Source organism: Echiichthys vipera (assembly GCF_963691815.1).
Source record: "Echiichthys vipera genome assembly, chromosome: 18".
Lineage (NCBI taxonomy): Eukaryota > Metazoa > Chordata > Actinopteri > Perciformes > Trachinidae > Echiichthys > Echiichthys vipera.
Genome location: NC_139843.1, coordinates 27,451,062 through 27,465,323, shown reverse-complemented (window position 1 = coordinate 27,465,323; position 14,262 = coordinate 27,451,062).

Sequence of the window (14,262 nt, the reverse complement as noted above, 5' to 3'; positions counted from 1 at the left end):
CAAATTGCCTACTTAAAAATCTATCTCATGCTTGTGTGTTATAAAGAGAAAACAATCCTTAGTTGACGCAGGCTTATAAACAAAAAGAACCCGTAATTTCTGCAATGCAGGACCAGTGTTTTTTAGCGATACGGTATGGAAAGCAAGTATTGATCTTGCCTGTTTTGTGACCACAGGACATTAAGAGAACATGACACTATCCATCTGCATGTGATGATGGAAGATTCCCAACAAGCAAAGAATGAGGAATTACTTTCAAAGACCTCATCCAAATGTTGGGAATGAAGGCAGTCTAGGGGTGGGCGATATGGAGATATTAGATCATGAAGGATTATAATGTGTTGACAATCTGCCAAAGCAGAGAGATCGTAGTATTGTCTATAGATGAATTCGGCGAAGTACCGGAAGTGAACAAGCCATTACTGCCAGAAGTCACAGGCATCTTGGCTTTCAGCCAGGCTGTTGCTACGACAACCGAGCCTGAAAGAGCTCCAAGCTCCTCCTTCACAAAGAATTTATAGTGCTATAAAGTCATTGAGTTGTTGTGATTGGTTCAGAATGTTACTAAGGCAGTTCCTGGTTCCTGGTTCCATCATTCCCAGACTGGCTCTCATTCGTTCATGAGTTGAATCCTCTGCCCCCTGGTCACATGGATCCTCCAATGATTCACCAGCTCCTGTAGAAAGAACACTCCCTACTCTGACCCCGCTCATTTTATTGCACCTAGTGATAACTGGAACATATCTGCAACATCCTTTAAGTGACAACCGTGTTAAATAGATAATAATGTAAAAGCCTGCTAAATCATTCTTATTTAACAAAACTTCAATTAAATTGTGACAAAAATCAACACAATGTTTAAAAATCCCACATTGCCCTAGTTTGAGCAACTTACGTTATATTCCATAATGACACCACATTGAGTTTATTTACTCTGTGTGACCACGGCAGCCTTAGGGATCTAAGCAGTGGTAACTGTGTTTAGCTAGGCAGCCACATGCTATTCAGTGTGAACCAAAACTGAGCATCTGTTGTTGTTGGGAACGAAGTCCCCTCTGTTAATATTCTTGATCCACTTCTGGAGAACATCTGCATGCCCAGGGGATCCATGTAGACCGTAAGGCCTCAGACAGGGGCGCTCGTCATGAGGTAAAGGTTTGAATCCATGTAGACCGTACGGCCTCAGACAGGGGCACTCCTCATGAGGTAAAGGTTTGAATCCATGTAGACTGTACGTCCTCAGACAGGGGCGCTCTTCATGAGGTAAAGGTTTGTGTCTTTCAGTTTTTTTTCCAAAGTTAAAGTTTTCCACTGCTGTTGGAGCAGCAGAGAATTGCACAGGTTCTTCCCAACTTTATAGACATCGTTATCAAAAGTAATGCTGCATTGTTACGGCCCTGGCTGTGTGGTGTTACTTGAGTGTGTTGTTTTGTCTGCTCTTCTGTTTTTTCCGTTTTGTTTTCTGTGTGAGTGTTTTTTTCCTCAGAGTGAGTGTTCTGTTATGTGGTGGATCTTTTCTTTCTTTTTTCTGTCAGGTGCCTATTGGCTGGTGGAACGGGCCAGTGGCAGCAGCTGAATGGCTGGGGAGTTAGCATCACCCATTTAAATCCACCACCACCAGACCCTCGCTGGCAGAGCAGATTTGACAGTAGCAGAAACAGACCTCCGACTAACAAAAACCACAATTATTCAATAATTGTTAGAGTGTGTGTGGAGCCTTAGAGCTGTCCTTGTTTTGTGTTTTCTTTCATTTATGTTATATGTAAAACTACTGTGGTTAGTAGGGGTGAGTTTACACTTTTCTTTTGCTGCACGTTTTCTCCCATTTTTGTTTTATTATAGGCAGTTTTTTGATTTGGATTTGTTAGGTGTTCCTGGCATATACTAGTCAGCGTCTTTTGTTTGGTATATAGGATTTTTGTTGTTTTGGATATCTCACCCTGAAGTATTTAGGTTCCTCTTGTTATTTTTGTGTATAAATACATTTGTATTTATACTTTAAGCCTTTTTGGGAGTCAGAGAGTGTTTTTTATCCTACTTATGTTATGTCCTTAAAATTCCCCTAGACAGACACATAAAAACAACAAGTAAAAGTAGAAAAGGTCAATTTCTAATTACAGCTCCTATTCAATCGCGTGCATACTGGAGATGCCACCGCAGTGATGGCGGCGCCGCTAGATGGCGAAATACACAAGCAGCTCACCAGGGGCCTGTTTCACAAAGCGGGTTTAGTGAAAACTCTGAGTCTGTTAACCCTGAAATGAGGGAAACTCTGAGTTTTCTGGTTCACAAAGGGAGGTAACTCAAACCAGAGAGAGAGGGGTAACTCTAGCCTGTTTCACAAAGAGAGGTAACTTAACCTCTCGGTCAGTTACCATGGTAACATGCTCTCTGAAACTAACCTGGTCGGGACCAGGTTTTTCTCAGAAAACCTTGAGTTTCTCTCTGTCTCCGCCCTCTTTCAGCCACACACGGTGTTTGATTTCCTCATTCATTCAGTCAGTGGGCGAGTTATGGCGTAGTATAGTTCTGTCGTCAGTTTTTTTAGAAAATCATTGCAAAAATCATTCAGTAGGCCTACATTAGAAGTTATATTAGGTGGCGACTATTTCACTACCATGGCATATCCTTTTGATAACGATCCCGTGGATGAAGGTGCAGCATTACTGCACAGAGAATTAAATATTCGTCGGGAGATGATTATCAGACCGCGCATAGACGTCCTTAATATACTGCAACCATAATTACAAAATGAATGAAATGGATCTTTTAAGCAAGTTGAATGTATTTGACTTAGCGTTTCCTAAATATAATCCCAGCTTTTCTTGCAATTCATAGGTTCAAAAGTGTGTGCTTTTAATGTAGTTACCGGTATATAAACTATTCCTATATAGCCTTCTGATCCAGAATTTCATCTATAATGCGAAGGGGTGAATTTCACGACAGGGGTGCTGAATACACACAACACCGTTTCATGTCACAGTCCATCTCATCTGTCCTTACATATAAAACAGCCACTTACGGTAATATTTACTTTACCATATAAAACATGCTCAGAATGAGGCGTCACCATGAGATTGTGCCGATGTTTTACCTGTTTGAACAATGTTTTTATGTTTCATCTTAAGCTGCTGCCAAGTGTGCTTCTCCCCCGCGGGGTTGCACTTAAATTAAATAAATTAATAGGCTCCCACTCAAGCAGTTCCCCCTGTGATATTACTGTGAGCAGCAATGTTCTCCCGCACCGTCTTCCTCTCTTTTGCTGCAGCAGCGGTGTAAACCTGCTCAAACTCACCATATGAGCGCATTAATATTTCCATTTCCAGTGGTAGCGTAGCCCTCCGCTTCCCCGTTGCTATGGTGACTCGTCGAATCAGGGCTCCATTGATGCTGTCTTTTTTTTACTTGTGGTGCATGCGCTTAACTCCAGGTCAAACTACTCTGAGTTGATCAACCTAACGCAAATCTGCTGTTCTGAAACCGAAAACTCAGAGTTTCCTATCTCAGAGTAGATCAACTCAGAGTTCAGGGTTAAACTCAGAGTTTTTTTAACCTGCTTAGTGAAACGGACCCCAGATTCATCTATAGGACACATTCTATCCACTGCTGTTCTATGCTCTGCACAGATGCATCAGGGTTTTCTTTCTCAGCCAAATCACACTATTTGCTAGTTTGCCTCATGCCCTTCCTAAAGATACGCTGATCAACCAATCATAGCGAACTACAGGCAATAATAAGGATATCTCATCCCCCCATCCTGTTTGATGGGGAGCTATCAAGCTCCTCTCCTGTGGAACCAACTCCCAAGTGATATTCGGGAGGCAGACACTGTCCCCATATTTAAGAGTAAACTTAAAACTTTCCTCTTTGCTAAAGCTTACAGCTAGGGCTTACGAGCCCTTAGCGTTGTTGTTATTGGCATTCAATTTCTCTTAGAGCCTGAATGTAAGCTGATTTTGTTCTGCTTAATTCTGCTGCTATAGGCCTAGTCTGGATATCCTAGGGGATAATACTGTTACTGATACTCTGAACTTTCATCCTGTCTGTCTGTATCATTCATGTCTTATCAATGCATGTTACTAATTCAACTTCTTCTCTGGAGTTGTTTGTGCTTTGTTGTCTTGCAAGTCTCTGCTGATCGTGGTGGTGCCTGCTGCCGTGGTCCCGTGTGACGTTTCCTGCTACTATTAGTCATATATACTATCATTAGTCTTATAAATTATACCATTTGTAGCCTTAAAAACATCACCAGTAATATATCTCATTGTATCGCAGCTGTTATTACCACTACTCATCACTCATCACTGATCAGGTTTGCCACCATAATTATTATCATTGTCATATTCTGTCGCCTTAGCTGTGCTTGTTTCTTACTATTCTACTATATTAACTGCCATAACATATAAGTCATATTCACATTACTATAGATATTGTTATAGTTACTGTTACTTTTGTGGTTGCTTGCATCTCTGGGACTGTCTCTCTGTCTGTCTTTGTCTCTCTCTGTCCATCTGTCCGTCTTTTTTCTCTTTCTCTCTCCTTTTCTTCCTCCCCAACCGGTGCAGACAGATGTCCGTCCTCCATCGAGCTGGGTCTGTCCAACGTTCCTGCCTGTTAAAGCGAAGGTTTTCGTTACCAATTGTTGGGTCTATGTAAATCATAAATAAGTCATAGGGAGTGGTCTTTACATACTCCTTATGTAAAGTGTCCTGAGATAACTTTTGTTATGAATTGGCACTGTTAATAAAATTGAATTGAATTGAATTGATTCAGAGAGTAGGGGGAAGAAAATGAAAATTGAACTGCCGTGTCTTAACAGCACGATAGCGTCAGACTATTGCGTCACATCGGTGGTGTCTGTCCACACTTATTTACAGAACGTGTGGATTAAGCTGTAAAATATGCGCCTAAAAATTGATAAATGTCCCGTGTACCAGCGAACAAGGAGGCATCATCAGGAGTAACAGTAAGACTATTACTAATAAGAGCCAGCAGTGGGTCCCAAGTTTTGTGGAATACTGTCAAAAATCCCCTCTGTGAAAACCTTAACTTCTCTAACCGTAGACATTGTAAAATTTCACGAATCCAACTGTTATGAGTCAGTGGAGAAACATGTTTCCGTGGCTCATTTGTGATGAAATCAAAAGCCCCCCGCAGTCATCAGGTCTCAGGATAGGGGAGCCTCTGTACTGCAGTTTCCCTCTCCTGGCGCAGGCTTCACGTATGATTTTCTACCTCACTTCGTATCTGTGCAGCCTTATAATGACTGGCCGTGGCTTCTCGGCTAGCATGCGACGAGCCCTTTCACAGTCTGGTTTTCTGATTCCAGGAAGCCTTCGCCGAAAACCTCCATGAGTAGCTCTGCAAAGAAGGCTGTTGGATGCGGCCCCTCCACTGATTCAGGTAGTCCAATCACACGGAGATTATGCAGCCAGCTGCAGGAGTCCAGGTCCAGGACTTTAGCTAACTAGCACGGTGCACCTCCAAGAGGTTAGTAATGGCCGCCATGCTAATCTCGCCGCCTAACTCGTCTGCGGGGCTAGCCTTCGTCCCCTGGTCTTAAACAGTCTGTCTGGACACACATGACGCCATATTTCGGTGGTGTATCTGTCAAACGAGATGAATATTACTATTTGTAGTGACTTTCGAGGTCCTGAAACGTGAAATTATCAAAAGTTGCGAGAGTGAGACTTCACCCGTGTCTACTCCATCTCAGCCAAACCGTATGAGTGAATTTCTGGCAGAAAAGAAACGCTATGTGGACACACCTTTATACATGTTTCCATCATTTTCAACCGCAGAGTAACATTAGGCAACCTGCTTCCTGTTTACATCAGCACAACTCAAATGGTCATGATTTGTGTTTTCATGTTTTTCTAGACTGTGATTATTTCTGATACAGAGCTAAACACTTGGGTGGACAGAGATCTTTTTTTTTTTTTAAATAATGGTTTTAAATTAAAACACAGTAGTGCTTCATGTATTGGCTCACATCAAGAAGAACACAACCTAATTTAGTCTCTGTAAGTTATTCGGTTGAGAGCTAATGAAAAATCTAAAACAAAAAAATTGTGAACACAAAATCCATAGTATACCCAATTCCAAGTGTGTAGGGAAAAATAAACTTTCCCAGCAGACCCGAAATCATTATAAAGAGAAAATGTACTGTCACTCTGGCTGGATGTGTCAAGGAAACAGATACGTGAATTTGAATCCAATGGAATCACAGCCACTTTTGACTAGAGCAACGTCCATGAAGATGTCACAGGACTGCTGGGAGAGAAGAAGAGCTTCATAAGAAACAGGCAGAGATTCTGAAAGACAAAATTTCTAACAGATTTGCTCAGGTGTTGTTGTCACATACTGAAAACACACTATGATGGAGGTGTAGACATCTTCCTTGTCTATCATATACCACCTAGACATCATGGTTAGTCTTTTTAACATCAGTTTGTTGAAGAGATCTAATTTATATTTACAGCAAAAGAGTTTGAAAGTCACAGTTGTTTCACACCCTGAAATAGGTGAAGATAGAGTACTGCACATCTAATTGAAATGAAATTGCATGTTATGCTCCATGCTTACAATGAAGATACTACGATGATAAGCTAAATACTAATGCTTGGTGGCTAAACCATACAGCAAAGTTATGACAGTAAACAACACGCTCATAAATGTATTTTTTATGATTATTGTTTTGTCCACAAACAACAGCGCTATCTAACCCACGATTAAATTTGCAACATAAAGTTGGCTACAGTAAGTTATCTGTATGAGTAGTGGCTCATCTAATGCTAGTTAGCTAGCACTACAGCCCATTTTCGCCTGTCCGCTGCTGGGAGGTTTTGCTGTGGAGGAAACGAATGTCAGCTCTGAGACAGAGCTTTAGCATTAGCCTTCGGTTAGTGACAGTAGGCCTACCATCTCCAAATACTGTGGCGTTAATGTCACTACAGTTCTAACAGAAAGTTTTCTGATCCAGAGGGGATGGGAGGCGGTCTTGGATCAGTCTCAGATTAATCAAAAAAAAAAATTGACGGCCTCCTGTGTGCAGGATTTCATAATAAACAGACTGTTATGAGCAGGTTTAAATGTGGCTATACTTATATCTATTAAATCTTATGTCCAAAAAAGAAAAAAGATTTGATTTTACTTTAAACTTCACTCTGATAAGAAAACTTGTCAGTGTGACCCATGGTGCTGGAGCTGAGGGTACAGAGAGATTTGCTCATCACTGACTTAAAAGTTGCCCTCAATGAAATTACAGCCTAAATGTTTTTTTGGATGCAGATTAAAGAATATTATTTGCAAGAAAAAGAGAATTGAGATTGAATAACTACAAAACTAATAAGGGGAATGGTTCTAGGAGTTTCTGTACATCCCTTTATTCTAGAGAGAGAGAGATTTTGCTATTTTTGGTCCCCATCAGCCTCAGATCACATCATCTGCACCATTCAATATAACAGTAAATACATCAGCTTCGGCTCGAGGCCTCTACAGTAGATACAGAACACACACAAAGGCTATCAGCCGAGACAGAGGGATTCTTGATGATTTTCTAATAGAGTTTATTTGTCTTTCCTGTCATTAGTCAAACGATGACAAATCCATCTGATCTCCGCTGTGTGATGTTATATGAACTTCACTAGGGAAACTCTCTTCTCTCCTGCCCAGATGAGCCTGAAACATGAACCCTCACATTCCCTTTTTTGCTTAATTGAAGCATAGAGAGGCAAATTAAACAATAGCCTGGTGTAATTAAATTTAAGCAATGCCCTGCTGTGGTAGTTTAAGCCTGTAATGATGTTTTTGTTGCGCACCTCTCTCCTGTTCCCCACCAATTAAAACCTGCTAAAGAGCGTGAAGACAGCTGGATCAAGTTCTACTTAATACCAGTGTTGTGGTTTCTGTGCCATCCTCCAGTGGCACTGAAATCCAATAAATGGTATAATCGTGGTTTCTTAATGACAAGACGCAGGTGCATGGTGATTTGTTATTCTTGATTTGGCGTGCAGGGTAAAATTACACAATATACACAATACAAAAAAGTCCTTAATTGCCACTATGAGAGCCAATGATGTGATACTAATGTGTAAATGTTTCAAGATGCAGCAGTTAATTCAAGAACAACAGCAGTTTTGGCTGTACAGAAGTCAGTACTGAATATGTTTACTGAGACACGTGGTAGCTATTTGCTTTGTTTGTGTAATGGAACTTTAGTAGTATAAAATGCAAAAATACCAGTTGCAAATAAAACCACCATAGGGTAGAATTTCGCCGAATTTAGTTTTTATTTGTAAGGTAGATCCTGGTATTTTTAGATCGAAGCCTTTGCAACGTGATATAATGAGTTAATACTCCTTAGTTTCATAAAAGTCCTCCAACCCCTACAATCATATAGGTTGTTTGTTCCTACCCTCTACCCTGGTAGAGCAGATAAACACATCCTCATACCAAAACAGTTTTAAACTATAGACTATAAAATATGAACATAGCCTCCTGAACAAAATGAAGGGCGCTCGGTTCCTTATAGCCATCGCCATCTTGACAGCGCCATGACTCCTTTATTAGCCTGATCCCGGCTAATCCTAAAATGAGTAAAGAGGTAGAGCTGAGGTGTGCTGAATGAAGCCTGGCTTGAAGCAACCAAGCTAGCAAAGGCTAGGCTAAGAGGTTTCGCTAGACTACTTCTTGGGAGGAATGCAAACAGTGACAGGCTGGAGCCTTCCGTTATAATTTTTATGGTACACACACACGCACGCACGCACGCACACACACACGCGCGCACACACATACACACATGCAAAGACAACAAATGCACCCACTGCATCCCACCCACTGTGTATCTGACATCTAACTGTGATGAATGTGTGACCTCTGACCTCTAATCGGCTTGATCCCAACATATTGAAACAAGTTCACCTTTAATTGCCAGTGCTGATGTCAACATGTAAATCACACGCATACACACAGCAACATACACAATCACACAAAAGATTGCTCCAAGTAAAAAATGTCAAAAAAGTTCACTTTTAATAACTGCTGCTGCTGCTTAATGTTATATAGACCTAACAACCCCCTGCCTAGCACAAGCGTGCACACACACGTACACACCCTGTTGATGAGTGATTACATTATGTCTGCTCACTAATGATGCTGGTGAGTCTCATGTTTCCTCCTGGATAAAATTGATAGGAAACCGTACCTGCCCCAACACTTTAATGCTGTTAAAGTAGCATAGGAGAAGCTCATCCACTCACCGCTTTTATTTAGCTGGGGATGAGATGTGGGGGAAGAGGGTGGGGATAGGTGTAGACATCATAATAAGGCATTATTATCAGATGCCAATGTGTGTAGTTTAGATAAGGGAGGAGGAGCAGGTGGGTTGGGGGGTCTTAATGTTGTGACAACAGAGTAGGAGTGAATTAGAAGCGGCCCCAACCTCCAGGCTGATAATAATGCTCATAATTGAATGCCACTCAGTTGTACACTAGTTAAACAACCAGTCCTGTCAGAGAAGAGAAGAGAAAGGAAGGGAAGAGAAGATAAGAAAGGGGAAGTGAAGAGGAAAAGATAAGAGATTGAAATAGGAAAGGATGAAACAGAAGAGTGGAGATATGAGGAGGAGAGATGGAAAACGGGGTAAAAGAAGGTAAGGAAAGTTAGAAAAGAGAGGGGAGAGAAGGAGAGGGGGGTAGAAAAGGAGCACAGAGGAGATGAGGTGAGTAGAAGAGGAGAAAGAGAGCAAGCGGGAGGAGAAGTGGAAAGCCTCTTTATGTGTGACACATTTGGTCATAATACATAAAACCAATGCACCATTATACTCTGCACATTCTGTGCGTGTGTGTGTGTGTGTGTGTGTCTGTGTCTGTGTTTCAGTGTGTGTGTGTGTGTGTGTTGCTGAAGAGGGCTGCTCTCATGTTCATGCAGCAATTTTGTGCTTTGGCTCTTTTGTCCCTGTGGTCGTGCGTCACTGATAACCTCTATTAACTAATCATTGTTTATTTACATTAAAAAGGATCAAGTCAGGATTTTTGCTTTGAGGTCAGTATGAAGCTGCATGCATGGTGTGGATAGAGTTGCTGATCCATGATACAACTGATTAGTGGTTAAATAAAGTCTAATGCAGAACACACTCACTGTCCAAGAGCCCTCCACCTGATTCCACCCTCCACTGTCATAACCCGCTCAGCACAAAGTCTTCTCATCAGCCGGTTTGTATGATATCTTACGAAATATCACAGTCTATTTAACACAGTGAAATGGTAACTGTGTTGGTTAGGGTTTAGGCAACAAAGGGTGATGGTCAAAAGTTCTGTCCTCAACATTCAGAACATTAATATAGTAGCAAAAAAATATTGCTTTTTAAAGATATAGTGGGGTAAAGGTGTCCTGAGCAGAGAATGAAGTCACTCTCCCTCTGTGTGTGAGTTTCACTGTTGTTTGTTGTGACAAGGCTCATTTCTGCTCTACGTTAGTTACGCATATGTTGCAGTACCACCTGAAATCGTGGGGGCAATGTCGGGCACCGGACCCAAAAAATGGCGTGAATATCAGGAGCGAGCGAGTCATCGAAGCCCCGAAGGACATCCTGAAATACTGAAAGAGACGTTGGTAATCACTTTGTCTCATCTGTCAAACCAATGTGTGGAATTCTACAACGCTGCGCCATTTTGCCTCCTTCTCAACAGACGCAGGATGGTTCTCTCCTCCATCGTCTCCATCTTTGTTGGTGTCAAACTTTATTGGAGGAACTTCTGAATCTAGAGGATGTTTTGATCAACATCCATCCATCCATCCATGAAAGCATGAGGACAGAGACGATTAGAACGTTGATAACGTACGTCTCTGTTTACGCACAAAATGGGAGCAGAAATTAGCCTATAGTCACTGCCCCCCCCCCCCCCCCCCCCCAACACGCACACACACTTTATCAAGTAGAGCTCCTTTAAAGTGGAGACAAGAAAAATTATGACATAAAAGGAGTTTAGAAAACATGTTAAGGAGAAGTAACCTCAGGACAGAAAATGGAAAAGAGGGAGTATAGACGAAGGAAAGAGATGGGTTAGGAGTATTTTGAGGACAACACCTTTAAATTTAGGCACCAAAACGACTTGGTAAAGATTAGGAAAAAGGTCATGGTTTTGCTTCATACTTCCATCGATATGAACATCACCCCCCTGGGTGAAAGTCCTATGTGGAGTATAGTGCGTTAATACTACGTCACTGGATTTCCTTCTTTGCTCTGGATGTAATTTCTATAGTATTTAATACGTGGATTACATACAAATTACAGTGCATAGTTATTTTCATTGTTGTGTGAACAGGGAATAAGGTAAGCCTGATCAGTATTGTGGAACAAATACTGTCTTCTTATAGAACTCCTCACACTGGTGAGGTTGGTGGGTGTTCCAATCACAGATGACATGTGCAGTTTGCTGTTGTGCTAAGTTATGAACAGGCCATTATAAATTCCTGACTTCCTGCATGATGACCTGAGAGGCCTGTTCAGGTTATGATCAGTGAGCAGGTCAGAAATGTACTGAGGAGCTAAACCATTAAGTGCTTTATAGACTATTATCAGGATTTTGAAGGTGTTCCTGTATAGTACCAGGAGCCAGTTGCGTGATTTCAGGACTGGAGTGATATGTTCAAATTTACGTGTACGTGGAAGGACTCTGGCTGCGGCATTTTGAGTCGTCCTATTGATTGTTTGAATAATCCTGCAAATCGAGCATTACAGTAGTCTAACCTGCTTGAGATGAATGCATTAACCAGTTTCTGAGAGTGCGTTTGAGATATGAATGCTCTAAGTTTTGCTCTATTTTTTTAAAGTGATAAAATGTTGTGCTGCTGAACAGTATCAAAGGCAGAAGTGAGGTTAGCATTGAAATTGAAATTGTCGGTGATTTTCTTCTATGAAGAAAGCAGAAGCATTTCAATGTCAAGACAGAATGAATGGGTAAAAGGATGAGTTGCAAGGAACACTAGTTTGTGTGTCACGGCTTTAGTGATGGAGGATCAATGCTACTAAAGAGAAGCTAATGCCAGATCTGTTGCAGTTCCGTCAGTCAACCTGCGTGCTGTCCAGTATGACAGACCATCTCCTCTTGTGTTGCTTAAATAATTCTTCAACTCCAGATGGACGTGTTTACTCATGGATTCAGTTATTTTTTAAATCATATTTTTCAACACATCAGACTTTATGCAGTGTGTAATTTTTCTGTGCATACCTTTTAGCAAATGACAGATTAAAAATTTGCATATAAAAAAATACAGATTTGGTGTGCAAAGGTCTTTACCCGAACCTAAACTTTATTCGAACCTGAATCTTAAAACCAAGCCTAAACAGGCCTTTGCACAGACTACTGTTGTGCTCACTTTCTAAAAATGTCCTCACCTTGGTCCTCACAAAGCACACACAAACACACACACACACACACACACACACACACACACACACACACACACACACACACACACACACACACACACACACACACACACACACACACACACATAAATGATTCATCTTTGAATCAGGGAGATTGCTTGGAAGCAGTCATGTAAAATGAAACCCTTCGGTGCATGTAGCTTCTCCGTCTGGTTTGGGACTTATACTGGAACTATGACTATTGATTTTGTATAACTTTTTTTGTGCTTTATTTCTTTGTTTGTTATTTTTTTAATTGATGTTGGCTTCTTATTTTAAGGATGTTTGAAAGTTGCTATTTATGTTGTGGTATAATGATAGAAACATTACATTCCAGACGGATTGGACATGACATTTGGAACTGTGAAATTAAATGGTTACGTTTAGGCAACTAAAAGAACTGCTTGTCATAATTTTGTGAATTTGCCCTAATTTTAAATTTTTCCTATGTTCACCAAACTATCTCTCTAAAAGGTAAGTCTGGTAAAAAAGTAAGTAAAAAATAAAAAAATCCCTTGCTTAGACCAGACGCTGCTGAACGGGTTAACTGAATGTCAGACACACACTCATAGCTGGAGCTAAAGACGACATGAGGGGATTTCCTTTCCCAACCACCACTGTGAGTGTGTGTGTGTGTGTGTGTGTGTGTGTGTGTGTGTGTGTGTGTGTGTGTGTGTGTGTGTGTGTGTGTGTGTGTGTGTGTGTGTGTGTGTGTGTGTGTGTGTGTGTGTGTGTGTGTGTGTGTGTGTGTGTGTGTGTGTGTGTGTGTGTGTGGTAAGCATCCACGCATTTCAGTTTGTCTTGAAATTGACATTTAGTTTGGTCTAGGCCTCCAGTAATTTGAGCGAGTGAATTAAATGTAAACTGTGGGTGGAGAAAAATATGCATGTTTTCATATCTATACTTAGTTAGAGAGAATGCCTTTGCGGGAACACATGCAACAGCACATGACTTGCAAACATTTTCACAGTTTGTATTAAAATACATTTGGAATCATTTATGCTCAAAAATCATAAATCATAAAAGATACCCATATTATTCTGAATCACTAAGTGAACAAGAACTTTGACTGGTACTACAGCCAAACAAACAGGGAGTTGTGTTTTACTCAAATATGTCTCTCCCTAACTGTTATCACTTTTGAAAACAAAGTTAATACTTTAATCGGATTTCATTTCCCTATCTACAAAACACGGGCCCCTACTACCCGTTGTTCATTTTAAACGGTTGATATTTCCAATCCATATTTAGGTAACACTTTTTCATTAACCGCACAGAATACTGATGTTACCAATGTTACCTCATGGTTGAATGCACTTATTGAAAGTCACTTTGGAAAAAAACGTCAGCTAAATGTAATTTAATGATAAATGGATAGATATTAATTAATCAGCATGCTGACAACTTTCTTCAAGAGTTCTTTTTCATTAACTCACAGAGCAGGTAACCCTTTATTAATTGTTTATTACTTCAACATTAGTTACTCTTTTACTTTTGTTGTGTCCCGTTGCCTACATATTCTGCTTCCATATGCAGAATCTGTTAATATAGATAAGTTATTAATAATAATCGTATCCAGAGCACATTAGCATTAGTGTTCATATCCATACTGTATAGTCAAACTAGATACTACTGTATCTAAATCTGACAACTTTCAGAGCAATAAGTAAATAAAGGATTCAGTATTTAGTAGAATAAATAATTCATTTGATCCCTGATAATGTGGGATAGGCTTTCAAATGGTCAATTAACAGTTTAAGACATTTTATTTATTTATGTTGTATCTGGACAAAGTTGTTGCATCGGGGGACTTGGACTCGTCACCTCTG